Source organism: Monodelphis domestica, chromosome 2 (assembly GCF_027887165.1).
Source record: "Monodelphis domestica isolate mMonDom1 chromosome 2, mMonDom1.pri, whole genome shotgun sequence".
NCBI lineage: Eukaryota > Metazoa > Chordata > Mammalia > Didelphimorphia > Didelphidae > Monodelphis > Monodelphis domestica.
In genome coordinates, this window is record NC_077228.1 from 236,418,350 (window position 1) to 236,441,488 (window position 23,139).

Here is a 23,139-nt window from a genome sequence, read left to right on the forward strand (position 1 = left end):
TGTGTGTTTCTGATATATTGTTTTCTTTCTTTGAAATCTACCTTGGGGGGCTCCTTTAAAGGGGTCTTTGCCATTGGACTCTTTTGGGTCTGTTGTTCTGGGGAAGGAGAGAGCAAGACAGATGAATCTGTCCACCCCCAGCTCTCAGGCTGGGGTATTGAGCATGTCTTACCCTGCAGTCTCCATAACTCAGCAGCTGCTGCTGCAGCAGGGAAAAGAGTAGGAGTGAGGAGCAAGGTGATCCAGGGATGCCATGCAGCAGAGGTCAGGGGGGTGGCTGTGTGTTGTTCAGCTGGTGATGGATAGCGTTTCCTACTGTGGAGTAAGGGAAAAGTTCCATTACAGTCAGGGACATGCCGTTAAATTATCTCCCATTCAGCTCTGGTGGTGGAAAGCAAAACAAACTGCATCAATCTATCGGGCTAGGGAATGCAAGACTAAACCTCTTCCCCAAGCCTGAACGATGGGCCTGCTCAGAATATGGTCTGGGGAAGGAAGAGCTCTTCTACTGTGTCTGGGTCCCTGTGACTCCTGATGACCACTCCCTATCACATTCTTTTCCTTTAGTTGGAAGCCTTTTGGGGCTGCTGGCTGTGGTGATTTGCATTAAGATGTAAACCTGCTGGGTCTCCCCCCACTGAAGCCCTGAAAACAGCTACAGATGCAAAGGACCCTGCATCTCTATGCTATCCAGGGCCTCAGGTGGTACTGTAGGGAGATGAAGAAATACTCCTGGTTTGTTGTTTGGGTGTGTGCATGTCATTGAAGATGGAGATGGTCTGGGAGATTCTAAAATAACCTTTCCCATACCCAATCTCTCTTCATTCCTGTCTGCTAAAGTGAGAGGTGGGAGTAATAAAGTATAGGCCATTCTGAGTGCCATCTGTGTTTTGAATTTATGATTTAGAGAAGTGTGTGTGTGTGTGTGTGTGTGTGTGTGTGTGTGTGTATTGGAGGCAATATATGTGTTGCTGTGGCCTCAGGCTCTGTCTCTGTGTGTGGTAATGGAAGTAAGGTTGATATTTTTTTGCCCATGTAGTTCTCCTTGAGGAAAATGGGCTCATGTCTGTGTAATATGTTTTTATGTCTTTATATATTTACAAAAGACAAGGCTCAAGGGAATAGAGCTTTAGAGCTCCTTTCTTACCATAGATTAATTAAGACATATTTTATCACCCAGAAAAGGTACATGATGTACTAAACCTTTCAGCTGTGGCCTCTATTACTGTGATGTCTGGTTTAGGTAAACTCTACTTATTTATTTTCTTCATTTGCATGCAATATGTGAAACTTGGCTATGACTTTCATTTTTGATTTGTTCACCTGTAACTTTGTGTATTTAACTCTTAGCCCACCCACTTCTAAGAAATAGGACCACTAATTTATTTCAATATTGCCCATACAGAGCATTTTGGGATAATGATGATAACCATTCTCCCCTCTCCTTGCCTTTTTGGATTTGGATTAAAGCAATCTGGGCAGAAACTCTAGGGAAATGCATCCTGTGTCTCCATACAGGCTATCTCCCCCTCCCTGCAGCCTCTGGAGAATTTTGAATGGAGTCTTTGAGGACTGAATCAAAGACTTGGAAGAGAGTGGGGGTTAGTGATGGTGGTGGGATGTGTCACTTTAGGCCTAAAATGGATTCTTAGACCTCTTACAGCATGCATATACTCTAAAAAACCTGTCATTGTCCCAGAACTGACATTTAAATTTGCAACCTTATTTCTGGGTTACAGTTAATAAACTGTTCAGGGGTAGGAGAAGGATTTAGAGGACAGAGTGAATGTTTGAGTAATTTGTAGTGGTTCTTTTTCATGCACAAACTACCAGAGAAGAGAGAGGAAAAGATTTTTTAAATTTTTTTATTTTCAAATCTTTGTACATACTCTGTTGTGGCTCATCAGCCAATTAAAAGGATTTATCATCAAATAGTAAGTGTACAGGAAACAGGATCTCAGCCCATACCATGAATTGACAATAAGTATGCCCAGAAGCAAGCTCAAACTTCCACATGGCTTGTAGCAGGTAAAAAAAAAAAATCATATAGTCTTAAGTCTTATGCCTTCTTTGGTCGTCCCTTCTCTTCTTCCCTCCCTCCATTCCACTAGATTTCGACAGTGATAAGTTCTTACTGTTGCCAAGAGCAACTAATGAAAAGTTAAGGGAGTTTCAAATGTGCATGATAGAAGAAGGTCCATAATGTAATCAGAACGTATTAATGAGGTAGCTATACCTTGATCCCTGTATCAGGTACCAGATGCCTTGGTGATTGAGTCAAGAAGCTAACAAGTATGATTGGCTGAGAAAATGAATCCCTCACCCCTCTGAGGGCTTTAAATAGCTACACCCTGAGGAACTTGAAGGCAGTCTAGGCTGTTGATTAGTTTGAATTTGAGTGTATGAAAGATTTTAAGCCTGTGATACCTGTGGGGAGCCTGTATAGGTAGAGGAGAAGGAGAAGGAGAAGGAGAAGGAGAAAGAGGGGAGACCCATGAGGAAAGTCATAGGAGAGGGTAGGACTATCTGTGGAGGTGAGGGTAAGAGAGAGGAAAGATTTTTGTGGAGGAGATGCTTGCAGGGAGAAAAAGGAAAATTTTCTCTTTTTCCTATCCCCAGGTAGGTGACTGGATTTGTAGGAGAGTGTAAGATAGCAGAGGCACCCTAAAGTCAGGCAAGGTCACAGAAACAGTCACCTGAGGGAAGAAGCAGTTTCAACAAGCATATCCCCTGGCAAACAAGAGTCAGGCTATGAAGAACAGATGCTGGTAACCCAGCAAGAGGACACTATCAGAGAGAAAAGTCTTCTAAGTCTTATAGTACCAGAATTTGTGACCTTGCAACAAACAATATAATAAACATTTTTAAAGTACCTACTATGTGCCAGCTACTATGCTAAAAACAGAATAATAAGAAATATAAGAAAAATAAGAAAAAGACAGTCCTTGCCCTCCATGAACTTAAAATTTAATTGGTGGTGGGGGTGGGAGTGAGCCTATAGATAAAAGGAAGTTGAAAAAGCTGGCTGGGATATTCCCAGTGCCAGACCATGGTGATGTAGTCAATCCAATTGGTACAGGTGGAGGACAATGAAGTGGCATCTGGACTTTTGAGTGTTCTTTATTTAGGTTGAAAGCTTTGGGAAGAGTTTGTTTTTTCCTCTTCCCTCTAGCCCTTTTTTTTGAGAAGAAAGAGAACATGAAGAAGTTTAACCAAAGCTCATGCAGTCTCCATGATCATGACATGTGTCCTACATTATGCCTTATTAACTTTGTATTCTGAGTCTATTCTTACTGTACATTTATGGCAGATTGCACCTCAGAATTATCAGGGAAATTATTTTTTTGTTTCTTTTATTTTTCTTACTCTGCCATTCTGATAAATGCCTTTGCTATGTCTATTGTTTACCTTCTCATGGTTAGAAAATCATTTGGGGCTCACAAAGTGTTAGAAATGTGACCATTTGGAGACCTGGCTCACAAGTGCAGGTTGGGAAAGTAGTGATAGAGGTATGTGTGGGGGGTATTAAACAAGAAGTGAAAGGTCAGTGGTCTTTGAGTTGCCACATTTAAAGTCAAGTCATTAGATTTGAAGGACATGGGAGGGAGAAGAGGAAGAGGAGAAGAGGATGAAATTTTTCCATTGGGTTAGAAGAGTTATAATCTAAATGTGTTTATAATCAAAATAAGTTAGGATTTGGGGTGTATAAACTTAAGTTTGTTTTGGGATTCTTGATGAAAAAATAACCACTTATAACATTTATGGGAATATTTCTGATATCAGTAATTTCAGAATCTTTAGCTAAGAAAAAGACAAAGCATAGCTACTTTCTTGTGAGTAAAGATCTAAGTCTTTTGGTTCTTTTCTTATCCATAGCATTCCCTGTTTATCCTAGTGGAATTTATTTTTTTGGAGGCTGTTTTCCAAGCGTTTAGCTGGATATAATGGGGAAGAGTTGAGTGTATGGGGAAGGGTCAGGCACAGAGCCTAATCTCTAATTAATATCCTCAGTTTCTGCAAATCTTTTTCCCTGGAGAGATACTAGAATATATTGGCCTTATCTTATCTTTGAGAATACTCACTGGGGATTCTCCCTTACCGTCCAATGCTCTATCAGAAGCAAGGTGTTAGATCTATTTACAGCTTGTTGTCAATTAAGTCATAATGATTCAACTGCCTCAAAGGCGGTACCACACTTCCAAGGTGGGCAAAAAAAAAAAGCCATTATATAGGATTATGGTAACCAATTTGCTTTGAAATGTCACTTTCTTCTTTGGTTTATTATTAATACTATTGTTTGCTTTACATCCAAAGAAGGATCTTTGCTTCAAAGGCATTTTTTTCTTTTCCTTCTTTACTTTCAGGTTGAAAATCTGTCTATGAGAACCTGACAGCTTTTCCTGTTGATACTTTTCCCTTCCCCCACACTCTCAGCACCAGTGAAGCTCCAGAAAAGTAATCACGGTAGGGCCACCATCGGTTCAGCAAAACAGAGGTTATCCTGTGCTACCAGGTAAGAGTCTCTTGGCCCCTTGAACACTGTCCTCTCAAATAGGATGGGGGATAAAAACCTTAGTGTGGTGACTTTATTCTATAGATCATGAAAACAGATATAGATGCACTTCTTTTCTGCTATATAGACCTGACCTGAATGTCTTTGGTTGTAGCAAGAATGACATCAACAGATTTCTAGCAATCAGTCATCTGAGGCCCTACAAGAAACAGCTGCTGTCTAATGCATTGAAATTCATCAAATATGCTGCAGAGGAATTAGGCCTTAGATAAAGAAGAAAGTGTTTGGGGTACATTGTCTGAATAGATTAGTTGAGTTGGTTAGAGCCTAATAAAAGTTAGGGTAAGGTTATTGGTTTTAGGGCAACTCTGTTATTTTCATGATTACAAACTATATTCTTAGCCCTTACATTTATCTTTGTGGTACTGGCTTTTGAGTCTAATCCCTTTGAGTCCAACTGCAAAGTATGTGTCTATAGTATATTCTGCATAAATGAAGGATTTGAATTAGAATTATAGATTCAAAGTTTTAGAGACTTTGTAGACCAGCCTCTTCTAGAGTAATGTAATTTCTACATAACCCCAAAGAGGTGAGAAGATTTATCCAAAGCCATGCAAGGATTAAGCATCAGAGCCAGGTTTTGAGTCTATGTTGACAAACTTGAAATTCACTCTTCTTTCCACTATACTACTGTCATCTGAGAAGGATCAAATCACTTTGCATGATTGTTGTTATTGTTTTACTTCTCAGTGAAACAAGAGAGGTATGATGATGAGCCCCAGTGTACATAAGGGACTAGCTCCAGGCTTATTAGAGTTCTTTAGGCAGTGTCTCCATCAAGTTTATAGAAACAAATTCCTTTATGGTATACCTGTCCCCCTCTTTAGGAGCAAACTGTAATTTGTTGGATTGTGCAACCTCTCCTCCTTTCCACGTGGGGTCCATCAAATAATCTGCATTAAGGGATATATATTTCTTTATGTAAGCACTTCAGGGTTGAAATCACTGTGTTTCATACCACCACCCAAATATCTTAAGCTCAAGGTCTCTTTTTTCAAGGTTTCTTTATTCAGGTTATGGAAGCACAAAGATTAAAAAAAAGTTTTTAAATTTAACAATACAGTTGTTAAATATGACTTTTTGAATGCTTCATGTCTGTTTATCATCACAAATTTAGGGGTCATTTGGTCCAAAACCTTTCTCTAACAGAAGGGTTAGGACCAAATGTCTAGAGATATTAATGCCTTACACATGGTCACCACATGTAGTAAGTAAGAGAGATGGGATTTAAATGAGGTCCTTCAGACTTAAGTCCAGTATACATTCTTCTGTATTTCAGAAAACCTTTGTCTTTAGTCTACTTTTCATCCTATGACAAAAGTAGTGCCTGCCAAAGAACCTAAAGCATTTTCAGTTAAGTGGTATGTCTTATCATTTTTAAAAACTATTTTAAAGATTTTATTTCTCTGTCTCTTTGATGTAACTTCCTCTTTAAAAAAAACTTTTCAGAAATTCTTTTTATTCCCCATTTGAATTAGTTTATTTAGTCAACTTATAACATTATTCCTTGGTTACAATCATCACATTATTTCCCTCCCTCCACTCCACGCACCCTTTCCTGCAGTCAATTTGCAATATCATTGGGTATTACTTGTGTCCTTGATCAGAACCTATTTCCATGTTGTAGATGTTTGCACCAGGATGTTCATTTAGAGTCTACATTCCCCCCCACCCCTTTGATTCATGTATTCAAGCAGTTGTTTTTATTCAGTGTTTCTACTCACACAGTGTTTCCTCTGAAGGTAGATAGTGGTTTTTCTCATAGATTCTTCTTCCAAGTTGTTCAGGGTCACTACATTGCCACTAAGGGAGAAGTCCATTACAATTGATTGTACCATAGTGTATCAGTCTCTGTGTACAATGTTTTCCTGGTTCTGCTCCTCTCCCTCTGTATCAATTCCTGGAGATTGTTCCAGTTCCCATGGAATTCCTCTACTTTATTATTCCATTGAGCACAATAGTATTCCATCACCAACATATACCACAATTTGTTTAGCCATTCCCCAATTGAAGGGAATCCTCATTTTCCAATTTTTTGCCATCACAAAGAGCGCAGATCTGAATATTCTTGTACAATTTTTTTCCTTAATATCTCTTTGGGGTACCAACCAAGCAGTGCTATGGCTGTATCAAAGGGCAGACAGTCTTTTAGTGCCCTTTGGGTATAGTTCCAAATTGCCCTCCAGAATGGTTGGATCCATTCACAACTCCACCAGTAAGCATTAATGTCCCGACTTTGGCACATCCCCTCCAGCATTCATTACTTTTCTTTGCTGTAATGCTAACTAATCTGCTAGGTGTGAGGTGATACCTCAGAGTTGTTTTGATTTGCATCTCCCTGATTCTAAGAGATTTAGAACACTTTTTCATGTGCTTATTAATAGTTTTGATTTCTTTAACTGAAAATTGTCGATTCATGTCCCTTGCCCATTTTTCAATTGGAAAATGACTTGACTTTTTTTGTATAATTGATTTAGCTCCTTATAAATTTGAGTAATTAGACCTTTGCCAGAGGTTTTTGTAATGAAGATTGTTTCCCAATTTGTTGTTTCCCTTCTAATTTTGGATGCATTAGTTTTGTTTGTACAAAACCTTTTTAATTTGATGCAATCAAAATTCTTGATTTTACATTTTGTGATTTTTTTCTAACTCTTTCTTGGTTTTAAAGTCTTTCCTTTCTCAAAGATCTGACATGGATACTATTCTGTGTTCGCCTTAATTGATTATAGTCTCCTTCTTTACATTCCAGTCATTCACCCATTCTGAGTTCATCTTGGTGTTGGGTGTGAGATGTTGTTCCAAACCTAATCTCTCCCATACTGTCTTCCAATTTTCCCATCAGTTTTTATCAAATAGTCGGTTTTGGTCCCCAAAACTGCGGTTTTTGGGCTTATCATAGACTGTTTTGCTGAGGTCATTTACCCCAAGTCTATTCCACTGATTCTCCTTTCTGTCTCTTAGCCAATACTAAATTGTTTTGATGGCCACTGCTTTATAGTATAGTTTGAGATCTGGGACTGCAAGTACTCCTTCCTTTGCATTTTTTTTCATGATTTCCTTGGATATCCTTGATCATTAATTCTTCCAAATGAACTTTGTTATGTCTTTTTCTAATCCAGTAAAAAAGTTTTTGGTAGTTCAATGGGTATGGTGTGACAAGGGAATCACTTTAAAAGACTGATATATATTAATTTAAGGTCGCCAAGGAATCAGCTATGTAATTCCTAAATGAAAAACTCAAGTCAGCCGTCAGCCTTTTTTGGAGTTTAATTACAATAGGAGTAAGAAAGGAATTAGAGATAGAGAGAGAGAAAAAGGGAGAGAAGGGAATAGGGCTTAAATACCCCTTCTGTTTAGGCTGGGCCAAAAGGCCCAAGCCCTTAGATAGCTGGGCAAAGAAAAGAGATCAGTCCCTATTACTCACGTGTCCAAAATGGAGAAACAGTCTCAGAGGCCCCCACCTTCAGCTTCCTTCAGAGCAAGCCTTCTCAGAGCCCAGGAACCACACCGACCAAAACCTCAACCACCTCTCTGAGTCTTCAGCCCCCCTATCTTTAAGGAAACCCTCCAAGTTGCCTCCCCTCAGTCCTCACATCTACCAATCACTGTTCATCAATTTCCCTGTCAATGGAGGCTCTAGCTTAACCCAGGACCGCCCAGAGGTTTCTGGCTTTTGCACATGTCTGTTGAAGGTCATATTTTCAAATGATTAAATCTTTGATCCTTTGCTACAGCCCTTTCTAAATCCTGTTAACTTGAGTAGGGTAGAGATTGGAATAATTAAATTTTGATCTAGGCTGCAGCCCTTACTCAATCCTATTAGGACTGAATAGGTTGGAGATTTATTCCAAGTATCTCCATTGTATCAATTCTAAAATCAATTAAGACTCAAAGAAATTCCTGTTCTATGCTTAAGCATAGGTCAAAGTCCTTTCCATTGTTCAGCAAAGGGTTTCTGTCCTAAAGTAATCTTAAGAAGGGAAGAGAAAGAACCTCCCATGCCAATGGGGTTCCCATTCCAATAGACTATCAGTAAGAAATTTTCCAAGTATGAAATATCCCAATGGTGAAATTTCCAACATTTATAAGTCTAAGGAAATTTGAGGTTTACAATGGCACTAAATAAGTAAATTAATTTGGGTAGGATTGTAATTTTTATTATGTTAGCTCATCCCAACCATGAGCAATCAATGTTTTTCCAGTTGTTTTGATCTAGTTTTAATTCTGTGGAGAGTGTTTTGTCATTGTGTTCATATAGTTCCTGTATTTGGCTTGACAGATAGATTTCTAAGTATTTTATATTGTCTAGGGTTATTTTCAATGGAATTTCTCTTTCTCATTCTTGCTGCTAAGATGTGTTGGAGATATGTAGAAATGCTGATTACTTATGTGGGTTTATTTTGTATCCTGCAACTTTGCTAAAGTTGTTGATTATTTAGAGTAACTTTTTGGTTGATTCTCTAGGATTCTTTAAGTAGACAATCATATCATTCTCAAAGAGTGATATCTTGGTCTCCTCATTGCCAATTTTAATACCTTCAATTTTTTTTCTTCTCTAATTGCTACTGCTAGTGTTTCTAGTACAATATTAAATAATAAAGGTGATAATGGGCATCTTTGTTTGACTCCTGATCTTATTGGGAAGGCTTTGAGTTTTTCTCCATTGCAGATGATGTTTGCTGATGGTTTTAGATATATGCTGGTCATTATTTATAGGAAAGGCCCGTCTATTCCTATACATTCTAGTTTTTTCAAGAGGAATGGGTGTTGTATTTTATCAAAGACTTTTTCTGCATTTATTGAGATAATCATGTAATTTTTGTCAGTTTGCTTTTTAATATGGTCAATTATGTGGATGGTTTTCTTAATATTGAACCATCCTTGTATTCCTGGTATGAATCCTACATGGTCATAGTGAATAACCCTTGTGATAACTTGCTTGTGTCTTTTTGTTAGTATTGTATTTAAGATTTTTGCATCTATATTCATTAAGGAAATTGGTCCATAGTTTTCTTTCTCTGTTTTTTACCTGCCTGGCTTTGGAATCAGTACCATATTTGTGTCATAAAAGGAATTTGCCTTTTTCTGTTAAATAGTTTGCATAATATTGGGATTAGTTGTTATTTTAATATTTGATAGAATCCATTTCTGAATCCATCTTTCCTTGGGGATTTTTTCTTAGGGAGTTCTTTGATGGCTTGTTCAATTTCTTTTTCTGATATGGTTTTGTTTAGGTAATCTATTTTTTCCTCTGTTAGTCTAGGCATTTTATATATTTGTAAGTATTCATCCATATCACCTAGATTGCCATATTTGTTGCCATATACTTGAGCATAATAGTTTTTAATGATTGCCTTAATTTCCTCTTCATTAGAGGTGAGGTCTCCCTTTTCATCTTGGATGCTATCAATTTGTTTTTCTTCTTTCCTTGTTTTAATTAGACTGACCAATACTTTGTCTATTTTATTTGTTTTATCAAAGTACCAGCTTCTAATCTTATTTATTAAATCAGTAGTTCTTTGACCTTCAATTTTATCCATTTCTCCTTTGATTTTTAGGATATCTAATTTAGACTTCATCTGAGGATTTTTAATTTGTTCACTTTCTAGTTTTTTAATTTGCATGCCCAATTCATTGACATTTGTCCTCCCTAATTTGATAGTATATGAACTCAAGGATATAAATTTCCCCCTCAGTATTGCTTTGTCTGCATCCCATAGGTTTTGAAAGGATGTCTCATCATTGCCATTTTCTTCAATGAAATTATTCATTGTTTCTATGATTTGTTCTTTAACTAACCAGTTTTAGAGAATTGTATTGTTTAATTTCCAATTAATTTTTTATTTATCTCTCCATGTACCTTTACCAATTATTATTTTCATTGCATTATGATCTGAGGAGGTTACATTTATTATTTCTGCTCTTTTGCACTTGTTTGCAATGTTTTTATGCCCTAATACATGGTCAATTTTTGTGAATGTACCATGAGCTTCTGAAAAGAAGGCTTATTCCTTTTTGTCCCTATTTATTTTTCTCCACATATCCACTTACTCTAATTTTTCTGAGATTCCATTCACTTCTCTTACTTCTATTTAATTTTTTTTGTTTGATTTATCTAGTTCGATTAGAGGAAGGTACAAGTCTGCCACTAATATGGTTTTTCTATCTATTTCATCCTTGAGCTCCACTAGTTTCTCCTTTAGAAATTTGGATGCTATGCCATTTGGTGCATATATATTGATTACTGACATTTCCTTATTGTCTATACTGCCTTTTTTCAGGATGTAATTACCTTCCCTATCTCTTTTTAACTAGATTTATTTTTATTTTGGCTTTGTCAGATATCATGATTGTGACTCCTGCCTTCTTTTTATCAGTTGATGCCCAATAGATTTTGTTCCATCCTTTTTACTTTCACCCTATGGGCATCTACCTTCTGCATGTGTGTTTCTTGTAGACAGCTTATGGTAGGGTTTGGAATTCTAATCCACTCTGCTATTCTCCTGCATTTCATGGGTGAATTCAGAGTTATGATTACTAGCTGTGTATTTCCCAGCATTTTGATTTCTACTCCTTGTCCTTCCTTTTCTTCTTTCACTATTTCCTTCTACACTAATGTTTGTTTTTAATAAGTCCCCCTAATTCCCACACTTATTTTACTTCTCTTTCTACCCCCTCCCTTCTTATTCCCCCCCCTTATTTTCCCTGAAGACTTTCTAAAACTACTCCCCCTACCCTCTCCCTTCCTTGTACTGTTTCCCTCCCCACCAGTCTCTTACCCTTCTCCTTCTCTATAGGGGGAAAATCTATTTTTTGTCCCAGTGGATTGGATTGTTCTTCCCTCTTTGGGTCAATTTAAATGCATGTAAGAGTTGAGTATTTCCTCATCTCCAACCTCTTTACCCTTCTAGTGTATTGATGTTCTTTCCCCTACTGCCATGAGCTTCATTATGACATATAAATTTACCCCCATTTGTTTCTTTTCCCATTTCTTTTAGTATTAACCTCTTTTTTAGCTCTAGTTGTATATATATGTATGTATATATATATATAAGTATATATATACACGTATATGCATTTATGCATACATATACTTATTTATGTCTTGTTATTTCATCCTTTTCATTTTGTCAGTGTTCCTTCTAAGTGTAATTCTTCTAGCTGCCCGGGCGATAATAACAATTTTAAGAGTTACCAATGACCTTCTTTCTTATAGGGATACATTTCATTTTAACTTATTGAGGCTTTTTTTAAAAAAAGTGTTTTTTTTGTTGTTGTTGTTTGTTTTTCCCCCTTTTTAAAATACCTTTTGTTGTCTCTTGAGTTCTGTGTTTAGGTATCAAATTTTCTGTTCAGATCTCGTTTTTTCTTTACAAATTCTTAAGATTGTTCTATTTTGTTGAATGTCCATACTTTCCCCTGTAAGAATATAGCTAGTTTTGCTGGATAGTTGACTTTTGGTTGTAGACCTAGTCCCCTTCCTTTCCAGAATATCATATTCCATGCCTTTTGGTTCTTCATTGTTGATGCAGCCAGATCCTGTGTTATCCTCATTTTGGTTCCATGGTATCTGAATGATTCCTTTTGGCATCTTGTAATACTTTTTCCTTGGTCTGATAGTTCTTGAATTTGGCTATAACATTCCTGGGTATTGTCAGTTGGGGATTAAGTAGAGGAGGTAATCTGTGTATTCTTCTTATCTCCACTTTTTCCTTCTTGTTCTAGAATATAAGGGCACTGACCAGGCTGCCCACTCTGGGCTCCCTCTCCAGCTCCTTCCCTGCTGCCTGTGTTTGACCCTCTGAGCCTGGCAGAGCCCTGCCCGCAAGGTACATCCTCCATACCAGTGCCATTGCTTACCCAGAGGTTCCTGCTGCCTCCAGAGGCATAGTGCTCTAGGTGGGTGGGTGGGGGAGGGGTCTTTGGACCTTCTTTCTGCCTTCCCTTAAACTCAAGTGTTCTCGGATTCTGGCTTTTGTGGGGGCGTACCTTTTGAATTGAGTCTAGTTGGAGGGTTCTGTTGCTCTGTTTTGTTTTTAGGTTTGATTTTCAGTCCCCTAGGAGCATTCAGTTTGTGATTGCTAAGGAAGGGCATTCAGAGGTCTGATCTTCTGCTGCTTCTAGGCTGTCATCTTAACCTGACTCCTATGTCTATGCTTCTTGACCATAGGCTCTACTCCAAATCCCAGCCATTCTTCCCCTTTGAAAAAAATGAATGCATGGTGTTGGTCAACCAAGCTGGGACATGTGTATGGGTCAGCAGACACACTTTAAAAAAATAACCATAACAAAATACCATCATTTGTAGAGAAGCAAGTTAAGGCACACATCCTGTGGACAGTGTAAAAACAACAGTAGTATCTCTGGATCATACCTGAAAATGAATCCCCTTGTTTCCTCTTTAAAGGAGGGAAAAGAATGGACAGAGTAGTTCTTTTATGATTGCAGTTTATTTCTCACCATTTATTCAATTCTTTTATATATGGATGGACATATATTTATATTTACCAAAAAATAAAATAAAATAAAAAGAGTGACACTGGATCATTGTGATCAGTTCTTTAGAAATCCCAAATTTAAACAAGACATGTAAAATTCTGTTATGTTACAATTAGCTGGATCTTTCCTGTTGGCAGCAATTTCTATTTGTACTTTTTTTTTGTTTGTTTCTTTGTCAATCTCAAGTACATGCTCTGAAATCATAAAGTGTAGGCTGAGACTTTGAGAATCACTGTGCTTCCACTTAGTGCAGAGGTCATCTTGAGAGAAGGATTAAAGAGAAGGTTCCTTCTCTGATGTGGCAGTTCAGCATATTTCCCTAGTTGCACTAATCAGTTTGAAGACTGCAAAGGAAACTGAGTTCTGCATTTCACCTTGAAACTCCTAACGAACATTAAAAAAAAAAAAAGTTGGTTAATGTTGGGCATAAGAACTAGACCGGTGATTTCTTTGGTTATAGGGAACTCCCAAGAGGAAACTCCCTCTGTCAATGAAGGCCAGCTTCTTTTCTGAACCTTAGAATTCTGGGGGAAGTTAAGTGATTTACTCAGACTGGTATGTATATGTTAGATGTGGAAGCTGAATTGAAGTCTTCTCTGATTTGAGGCCACCTCTCTCTATTATGCCACAAAATATTAATTTTCTAAAATGAAAAAGAAGAATAATTCATAATGATTGGTCATTTGATTTTTTCATGGTTCTCACAAATGGTTCTACAGATAGCCTTTTTCCCTTCGGGTGAAGACTTCTAACTTATTAAGACCCAAACCCAATTATGATTTTGAATGTGTTCATTTTATCCCCTGCATTCAAACCCATTCATGAAGAAAAGAGGTATTTAGGCCAAAGTCTCTTCTCTCTCTTTTTTTTTTGGTTGATATTTTATTTTTACTAATTATATGTATTAACAATTTCCCAGATAAAATTTCTGAAGTTATACAACCCGAATTGTCTCCCCCCATCCTTCACAGAGATGGTAAGTAATTTGATCTGGGTTATATGAGTATTTTTATATACAACATATTTCTATGTTATTCATTTGTATAAGAGAAGAATTGTATAAACCCCAAACCCCCAAATAAAAACCGAAATTAACTAACTTGAAAAAATAGTGTGCTTTAATCTACATTCCAATTTCAATGGGTCTCTGGAAGTGGAGAGCATTCTTTGTCATGAGTCCTTCAGAATTTTCTTAGATCATTGCATTGTTGAGAGTAGCTAAGTCTTTCACAATTGCTTTCACACTATTGCTATTAATATGTACAGTGTCCCCCTGGTTCTTCTTATTTCACTCTGCATTAGAAATTCTATTTGTAATTTACAAACAGATCTGAACTCAACAATGTGGAAGGGGATAAGGCAGATATAGCAGGCATTAGCATTTAATTGAATCCCTTTGTGTTTTCTTTACATACAAAGATTTCTTGACTCATTAGTACTCCATATATTAATTCCATCTTCCAGCTCTTGGTACATTGAATGTGGCTTGTTTTGTTGAGAGTGAAGGATGAGAAGAGACCTCCCTAAGAGGCGGCATAGTATAGGGGAATGAGCAATGGATTTAGATTAAGAGAACTCACTTAAACTTTCTGGACTTCATTTCTTCATCTGAGAAAGTTGAATTTGATGGCTTGTATGATCCTATGGAATAAGGAGCAGTACTTTATATGTCAAATTTAGCAAATTGGTACCTTCCTCTCCACAAAGCCTTTGTAATTCTTGCTGGGGACAAAAGTATTACTTAAAGAGCAACTCAAGATTATTGATAGAGAAATATCAGAAAAGGGAGCTCTGGAGGTTCCTTTTTTCCAGGTAGTGGTAGTGTTAGATCTGCTTAAACATGAAAGCTTATGCAGTTTCATTCCCTAAGTCATTGCTGAAGCAAAGCAACAGACTGGAGGAGGGAGGGGCAGAAGGGAATGCTTATGCATCTGTAAAAGGAGGTCAGCTGTGAAACTGCTGCTGAGAAAGAGCATTTTCCCCCATCTGTCCCTCCCCTTTTCATATCTTTCTCCTCCTCAGAAAAAGCCCCATAAATTAGGCCCCATTTTAAGGCCCGTCCTTTTAAATATGGATTCAATTTAAATTTTACTGTATAGTAAATTCCGAGTGCTTATTAAAAACATGAATAGAGATTAATCTGCTGTAAAACAAGATTTGTCTCTTACTTCCAGTAGCTGAAGCCTAGGCTAGATTCATCAATCATTTAGACAGGGAAGAGCTAGGCATTCTCATCAAGAACTCTGACCAAAAATATAGTGTTCCCCATTCATTTTTGGAGCTCTGATCTTTCCCCTTTTCTCTTATCCCACCTCTACCTCTGATTTCATTTTCTTAACTAATTCAATAGGGGGAGTCAGATGTTCCTAAAACAACAATCTCACTATTCTCATATGCATAGTCTTAACTAGGAAAGGTATTTGGGACTTTGCCACAGGGCCCCAAAGTTTAGAAGGTTCTGATAGTACTTTAGTCATTTTAGCAGGGAGGAAGACTTAAATATAACCCCTAAATATAAAAAATAATTATTAAAAAAAGGAAGCTGATAGATTATATACGCTGTCTCCATAGTTGACTGAATGCCATGGGAATTCCTTTCCTGATTTGGTCTAAGCATGTACTCTTGTCATATTGGTTGTCTTCCTAGGAATGACTAATTAGAGACTTTGTTATCTCTGTCCTACCAGGATCTGAGGTTTGAGAGAAAGATATTATTCAGGCTACCCTCTTGAGCCCCTTGGATTAATGCATCATAGTTGTACATCACCAGTAATGAAATTGTCCATTGTGGTTTAGCTGAAAAGCTCCAATGAGAGAGTAGCATGTATAGAATTTTTTCCATTCAGTTTTTGTGGCAGTCATGGGTGGAAAGGTCATCGGGAGTGTGTTTGTAAACAACATAAATTGTACTGACTAAAGTAGGATATGATCTCTTCAAAAGCAATACTGAGCATCTGTAAGGTGAGTGGGGTGTGGGCGAAGAGCTAGCTCCTAGAAAGGCTTCCTCAGTAAAGATACTTTAATTCCCTGAGAATTCCATGGGACTTAGCAACAGTGTCTTTTCATCTTCCTAAGAAAATGTGTTTCTATGGCTATTTTGGGGATTGTTGGTCATGTGATAGGAACTGGGGGAGGCTTTCACATAAGCTTGTCATGTAAGTTTGTTCTAGTTGTGTAGGTTAGTGCTTACACTCTTCAATCTAGTTATTTACCTTCCAATTTCTTAAAGGAAAACCCTGACCCCCTCACACTGGGATGTATTAGTGAGCAACATTTCACTCATTCCCCATAAATCATCTAAGAAAGAGTCTGTTTCCTCGACATATTCATCACTCATTTTCTCTCCTCTACTTGTTTTTAGAAGCTATTAAATCAGAATCCATCATTGTGGAGACATGGGATCCTCAAGGGTGGTGATAGTGGTTATGGTTTGCAGAAGTAAAGATAGTCTGTTTCAATAGTACTAATTATAAGGAAGTTCCTTTGGAACCTTGAGATTTGTAGAGATTTGTGGTAAATATTTTTATGGTGATGGAGAAGTGATAGTGTTCTGCTTTAGCAGTTTATTTCTGTGGCTAAGAAACCTCATGTACAATAAACTTCATATTTCTGTCTTTTCTTTGAGTCACACTGACCAACAAACAGCAAAAAGAACTAGGACTTATGGTTTCATTAGCAAAAGAAACTCTCAGTGAGGAAGTTTTATATGTGAATTCTGACTTATAACTATTTTGCAGTTCATAGTCTTCAACTCTCACCTAGGGCTTGGAAAGGTTAAGGGACATAGTCCTTGTGTGTCAAAGATATACCCAGCACTTCTTAATTCCCAGGCTTGCTCTCTCTACATATGCTAAGCTACATCTCAACTTAGAATGAACACTTAGAGATTGCACTTCAAATTTCCTTTATCACTCGTTTTGTGACTATGAACAAAAACCCACATTCTTTCTCTTTCAGTTTCTTCATATATAAGAGACGAATACTGTTTTTCCCCCAAAACCTTTACCTTCTGTCAGTATCAATACTATGTAAAGGATAGGCAATGGTGGGGTTAAGTGATGTCACCCAGGGTCACACAGCTAGGACCTGTCTGAGGCCAGATTTGAATCTAGAACCTCCCATCTCTAGGCTCTGGCTCTTTATCCACTGAGACACCCAGCTGTCCTCAAGAATATCTTATTTTGTATAGCCTTATTGAATTATGTAAGTAAGCTTTAAAGGGCTGTATAAATGTAACTTAATATTGTTATTATTAGAAACATGAAGCAAAGAGTAGCAAGTATTTTATGGTTCTTGTTACTATCCACTTATTCTCTGAACATTTATTAAGTATCCACTATGAATTAATCAGAAATCATAATGTTAATATACAATGTCCTCAAATAATATTTTTATTAATTAACATTTATAATTTATTTGATTTACAGTTATTTACTTACTTTTCTATAGTGCCTGAGATTTCTTTTTTTCATCTTAAAAAAAAAACAACCCATACCTTCTGTCTTAGTATATATACTAAGACAGAAAAGTGAAAAGGATATGCAATTGGAATTAAGTTTGATGCCCAGGGATGCCCAATTAGAAAGTGTCTGGGGCAGATTTGAACCCAGGACCTTCTGACTCCAGGCCTGGTGCTTTATACACTATGCCATCTAGCTGTCCATTGCCCTAAGGTTTCTTAAGTATATTATATACATCATCACATTGGTACTCAAGGCAACCTTTTGAAGGAGATGCTGTTATTATCTCCATTTTATAGATGAGGAAAATAAGTTTCAGAAGTTAAATGCCTCCCAGTATCCTATGACTATTAAGTATATTAGGCACAATTTAAATTCAAGGCTTTCTGAGTCTAAGACTGGTAGCCCATTTACTATGCCAAAGGTATTAAGCAAATTAACAAACTCTCTTTTTTATTCCTTTTCCATTTAGGGTGGAGAAAGTAATTATGCAGTGCATCCCCAAAGCCCACTGGCAGCCATGGGGCTTCTGTATTGGCTGATTGTAGGTCTGGAATTATAGAACAGATAAATGTATTTGAGGTATATCTCTCAACTAAACAAGTTCCACTTTATTTGGAACCTTTGTGGAAAAATCAAAAAGGAAAGTTCATTTCTTGTTTAGGAGCAAAATGGGAGCAACATTTTGGACCCTTGGTTCTTTACCAGGAAATGATGATGATGATGATGATGATGATGATGATGATGATGATGATGATGATAGCTAGCTAGCCTTTATATAGTCTATTTTGGGTTTCTTTGTTAAAATCTTAACTTCTGTCTTAATATCATTTGGAAGAGAGGGACATGGCAAGGAGTAATAAGTGACTTGTCCAGGCTCACAGAGTTAGGAAGTATCTGAGACCAGATTTGAACCCCCTGGACTCTAGGCCTGGCACTCTATCCACTATACTACCTAGCTGCCCCACAACTCATTAAGGTTTTCAGAGTGCTTTACAAATTTATCATTTTATTGTCATGACAACCCTACGAGGTAGACTCAGTTCTCTTCATTTTACAGAAAGCATTGAATCAGTGGAGGTTTCAGCTAGGGGAACTTTTAGGAGAGATAGGAGAGACGACTAGGTTTAAGTACCACTAAATGATTTGTTTTGGACTGAATCTTTTGTAGTCTCTTATTATTACAGTCACTTTATATTCCTACGTAACCTTATTATGTGATTCCTGAATTTTTGTATCCTTTCATCCCTTGGAATTAAACCCATAACAGATTGTTTGAGGATCAGAAGGGGAAAAGGGAATATGTGATGGATGTGGGTACCTCATTACTGTAGCTGTAGTTGAAGATCAATCAATTAAGACAGATCTCAGAAATTTAAGAATTGAAAGGCTCCATAGACCAAGACTTTTAGGTGAGTTGGCCCTTCAAGCTAGGAGTTAGGAATGAAGTGAAGTGTAGAAAGTACAAATTTTCTAAGAAAAAGAAAGGCTCAATGCCAAGAGTATGATGCCCAGACTATTTTTCAGAAAGAGATGTTACTCTAGGAAGAAGTATTCAACAAGTTCTGGGGAGCAAGGCAGAATTATTTAACTGGTGTATCTCTTAGACTTTTGGATAGATTTAACGCATTAATATTAGTTATAGTGAATAGAAGACAAATTGAATGGAAATACACTTTCTTCCATCCAATTTGCTTTTATTTTGACCTTTATTATTCCCTTGACCCATTCTTGCTGGCTTAGGCATGAAATTATACTTTGGCCATGATGCTCACATCTTTTTTTTTTAATAAAGAATACAGTGGAAGAGCTTTTATATGCTTTTTTTGGCTAATAGTTAACTGTTCAGCAGCTACCTCTGAACATGAGTCCCAGGCAGTCTTAGAGGGCAATGTCTGCCACATTCCCCAAGTAAATGCTCCATGCTAAAGTCATCCAATTAGTGTCTATTAGTCACTCAGTGTGTTAAAGCATTTAGGACAATTAAGAGTGAGAAGAGTTTCCAGATGTAGTGCTATGCACTGGAGCTGGGAACTTATGGTTTTTTTGGCTGTTTCCCATATGTAAAATGTCTGAAAGGAGCATGGCATACTGATGTATTGGCTAGAATATTGGACTTGGAGCCAGAAAAATCTTGGGTTCAAACATCACTTACTAGTTGTGTGACTGTGGACAAATCATTTACCTTCTCTGATTATCACTATTTGTAAAAATGGTGATAATAATATCAATTACCTCACATGGTTGTTGTAACAATGGAATAACATAGTCAACGAGCATTTATTAAGTGCCCATTATGAATCAGGTACTGATTGTTGGAGATAACTTAGAAAAGCAAAAGAAAGTCACTGGTTTCTTAGAGTGTATAGTCTAAAAGAGAGACAGCATCTAAACAACTATGTACAAACAAGATATGGACCAGTGAAGTAGAAAAAAAGATATCAGAAATACTATAATATTAAGTGGGATTAGAGAAGCCATATTATAAAAAGTGAATTTTAGATGAAACCTGAAGGAAGTCAGAGAAGACAGAGGAAGAAATAAGACAGTAAAGCATTTCAGATACAGAGGATAGCAGTTGAAAATACCAGGTTTGGGCAAGGAGGCAAAATATCATTGAATCTCAGAGTGTGTGGTGGACATGGTAGTGGGGATTAGTGGTACTGTTAGGAATAAGAGAATTCAGAGCATTTCATGAGCCTCATAATTTCATATGGGACATTAGCTACAAATTATATTATGGTGGAATTATTAGCATTAATATTTACTAATCATGAGTAAGTAAATAAATATTTATTAAAGTCTACCATGTAATGGACTCTGTTGTTATAAGTAAAAAGAATGAGATCATTCTTATTCACAAAGGGCTCATATTCAAATGGGAAGACTACTTATATCTAAAAATATATTGTATGTGTAAAGTCCTAGGTTAAGTTCTGGGGACAACCAAAAGTAAATTATTTTCAACATTTGATTTTAGGAAATGATCAAGAGAATCAAAGGGTGGGAACCTTAGATATTATACTAGTCTAATGAAGTCATTTTACAGTTGATAAAACTGAGGCCCAAAGAGGTAAATTGAGTTGCCTGCAATCAGTCTAGTAGGAGAGATGAGACATACACATATGGGTTTAATGCAAACTGTATTTAGCTATACACATTAGAAAAGGACAAGTGTTATGAAAGCTTTTAGATGGTATATATTGATTTCATCTGAGAGGATCATAGAAGACTGCATTTGAGGTAGGTCTTAAAGGATGGTAAAGATGGGCAGAATGAAGATAGTGTATATGAAGTAGTAGAGGAGGGGAGGGAATTCCTGAAAAGGCAGGAAAATGGGGAATTCATGGTGCAAGGTGTAAGAATTAATTTTTCATCTACTGTATTAATTCTTTTATCAGGACCCTAATATCACTGTATATTAGAGAACTACTGAGTTGACATGTTAGACTTCAGATAGCATCCAGTCTACAGATTTTTGCATTTTCTTTGTCCTTAGGAACCAGTTCCTTTCACAAATCCTGGATAATGGGAAAGTTTTTCAAAGATTCTTTTTCTGCCTATGTGACAGTTGTTACCTATTCATTTGGGGAAGGGCTGAGAATATGATGGAGTACCTCCTAATTATCTTTTTACCACTTAGAGTTGTCTTGGGATGTTGAAAGGAAGGACTGAATAATGAGCTTTTAAAACTCTTTTTATGGATCTGACTAAGGAATTTTTGGAGTCTTTGGTCATCAAGAAGGTCAATAACCTATCTCTTTATTGGTTAAAATGGTAGCCAAATCAATAAATTGATATTCTTACTTAAAACCCAGTCTCTCAAAAAAAGCAATTTTAATCATAATGAAGGTTATTTTATTAGGTTTTTTTTTTTTAATAATGGCACTCAGGATTGTTACCATATTGGATAGGGCAAATTTCAGAGAAAGAGTTACATCAATTGAAAGCCAGACTGGAAAGTCAAAGAATGGAGATTGGACCTACATCACAGTGGCTTGCATTACATGGATGATGTGATATAATGTAAAGATCTTTAAAGAAAAGGAATAAAATGAGGTAAGGAGGAATGAAAGAAGGAAATAAATTAGTAATGAAGGTAGGAAGAGAGGAAGGGAAGAAGGAATGCAGAAAGGTGAAAAGAAGGAAGGAACCCAGAAGCTCACATAAGTGATTTGGAGACAATACCCTTGAGGTTTTTACTAAGTGAAGACATCAAAATATTTAGGAGAAAAGTTGGGAAATTATATCACTATGTGGATGAGAGAGTTACAGACTGGATTTGGTTTGCAGGAAAACATCTGCAGGAAGAGAATGGAATTCTGCTGTCAATGAGGGATGGGCTAGAACCTCTAGCCAAGAAAAGGAGCTCAGCAGTTGGGGAAAGGTTCATCTCTCTTTTGAACTTGAGGAGAAAGGAGGAGCATCTTGCTGAGCTCAACCTGTTGTAATCCCTCATCTCTCTGAAGAAAATCAGATTAGCCATCCTTCCTCAGCAGTAAATAGAGATTTTTTTCCCTTTGGAGAAGATAAGAGACTATCCCCCCAAGAAGATTTTCAATTGATCCTCTTCAATAACTGTACATCCCTCTATAAGGGGAAAATCCAATATTCTGACGCCACAGTTTCACCAGGGACTCAGGTCTCCAGACCTGAGCCCTCAACCCCCGAGGAGAATTTAGGTTAAAATAGAAATTAGCGGTTTCCTAATTTTCCCTCTACCCTAAACCTACATTTCCTTAATACTACAAAGAAAAAATAGATCTTATTAATCCAGAAGAAACTGAACATCTTATTCTTCTAATGTCCTAAGGGGATCAAGATAATATCTAGAAAGGAAGGGACTGAAAGGGTTTTCCTCCTTATCTTTCAGCTCTGGACCTTGATCAAATCTCTCACCTACCCTTGTGTAGCTCTATCAAAGAATGGAAGTAGTGCTCCTTTTATCTATCCCCCCTCTCTCTCTTAGACCTATCAAGCTTTTGTTCCTGAAACCCCTACTAGTATAACTATAGAGATAAAATAATATAATGGATAGCCTTAACGTTAGAAAGAGCTGTGTTTGAGTCCCTTGTTCTGACCTTTATTAACTTTTTGATTCTGTGTAAGTCAGTTTTTTTTTATTTGTAACATGGATATAACAATACTTGGAACATGAATCTAACATTTTTTATGATGAAAGTACTTAAATTGGTACATAAATATAAGGTATTGATATTAATTTGCCTCTTGCCTTGGTCTTAGAATGTGACAGATCATTAAGCCAGGATCAGTGCTCTTCCTTTCCTTAACCTTTTGTATAATTTTTAACCTGAAAGGGAGACAAGCTGAAGCATCTGGGTCTTAAAGTAATAAGGGCCCTGTTAAGATAGATAAAACATTGTGTAATGAAGAGTGGACTGGCCTTGGAGTCAAGAAAATCTGTGGTCAAGTTCAGACTGACTCCTAACAACTGTGACCTTGAGTAAGTCACTCAAATTATCTATGCACCAGTTAGCTCTATGACTTATGTCACAGAATAAGTGCAGATTTTTATAGAAGTGGTAGTGCATCAGAGGTTCGAACCAAATAGAGGGAGAATAACCTAACAGAAGCTATCTCATAGAA

The 23,139-nt window shown here is 37.0% G+C and overlaps 1 protein-coding gene across 8 annotated transcripts in view; it reads left to right on the plus strand.

Annotated features, from left to right (window-relative positions):
* Nucleotides 1–23,139, plus strand: part of RBFOX3 (RNA binding fox-1 homolog 3) — a 1,135,878-nt gene that overhangs the window by 269,724 nt on the left and 843,015 nt on the right. For 6 of the 8 annotated variants that reach the window (XM_056814226.1, XM_056814231.1, XM_056814221.1 and 3 more), the window contains exon 2: nt 4,365–4,513. The gene's annotated coding sequence lies outside the window, so the exon portion shown is untranslated. Of the gene's footprint in view, nt 1–4,364; nt 4,514–13,991; nt 14,049–23,139 lie in introns of all 8 variants that reach the window. The other 2 variants (XM_056814224.1, XM_056814220.1) reach the window with 1 other exon arrangement.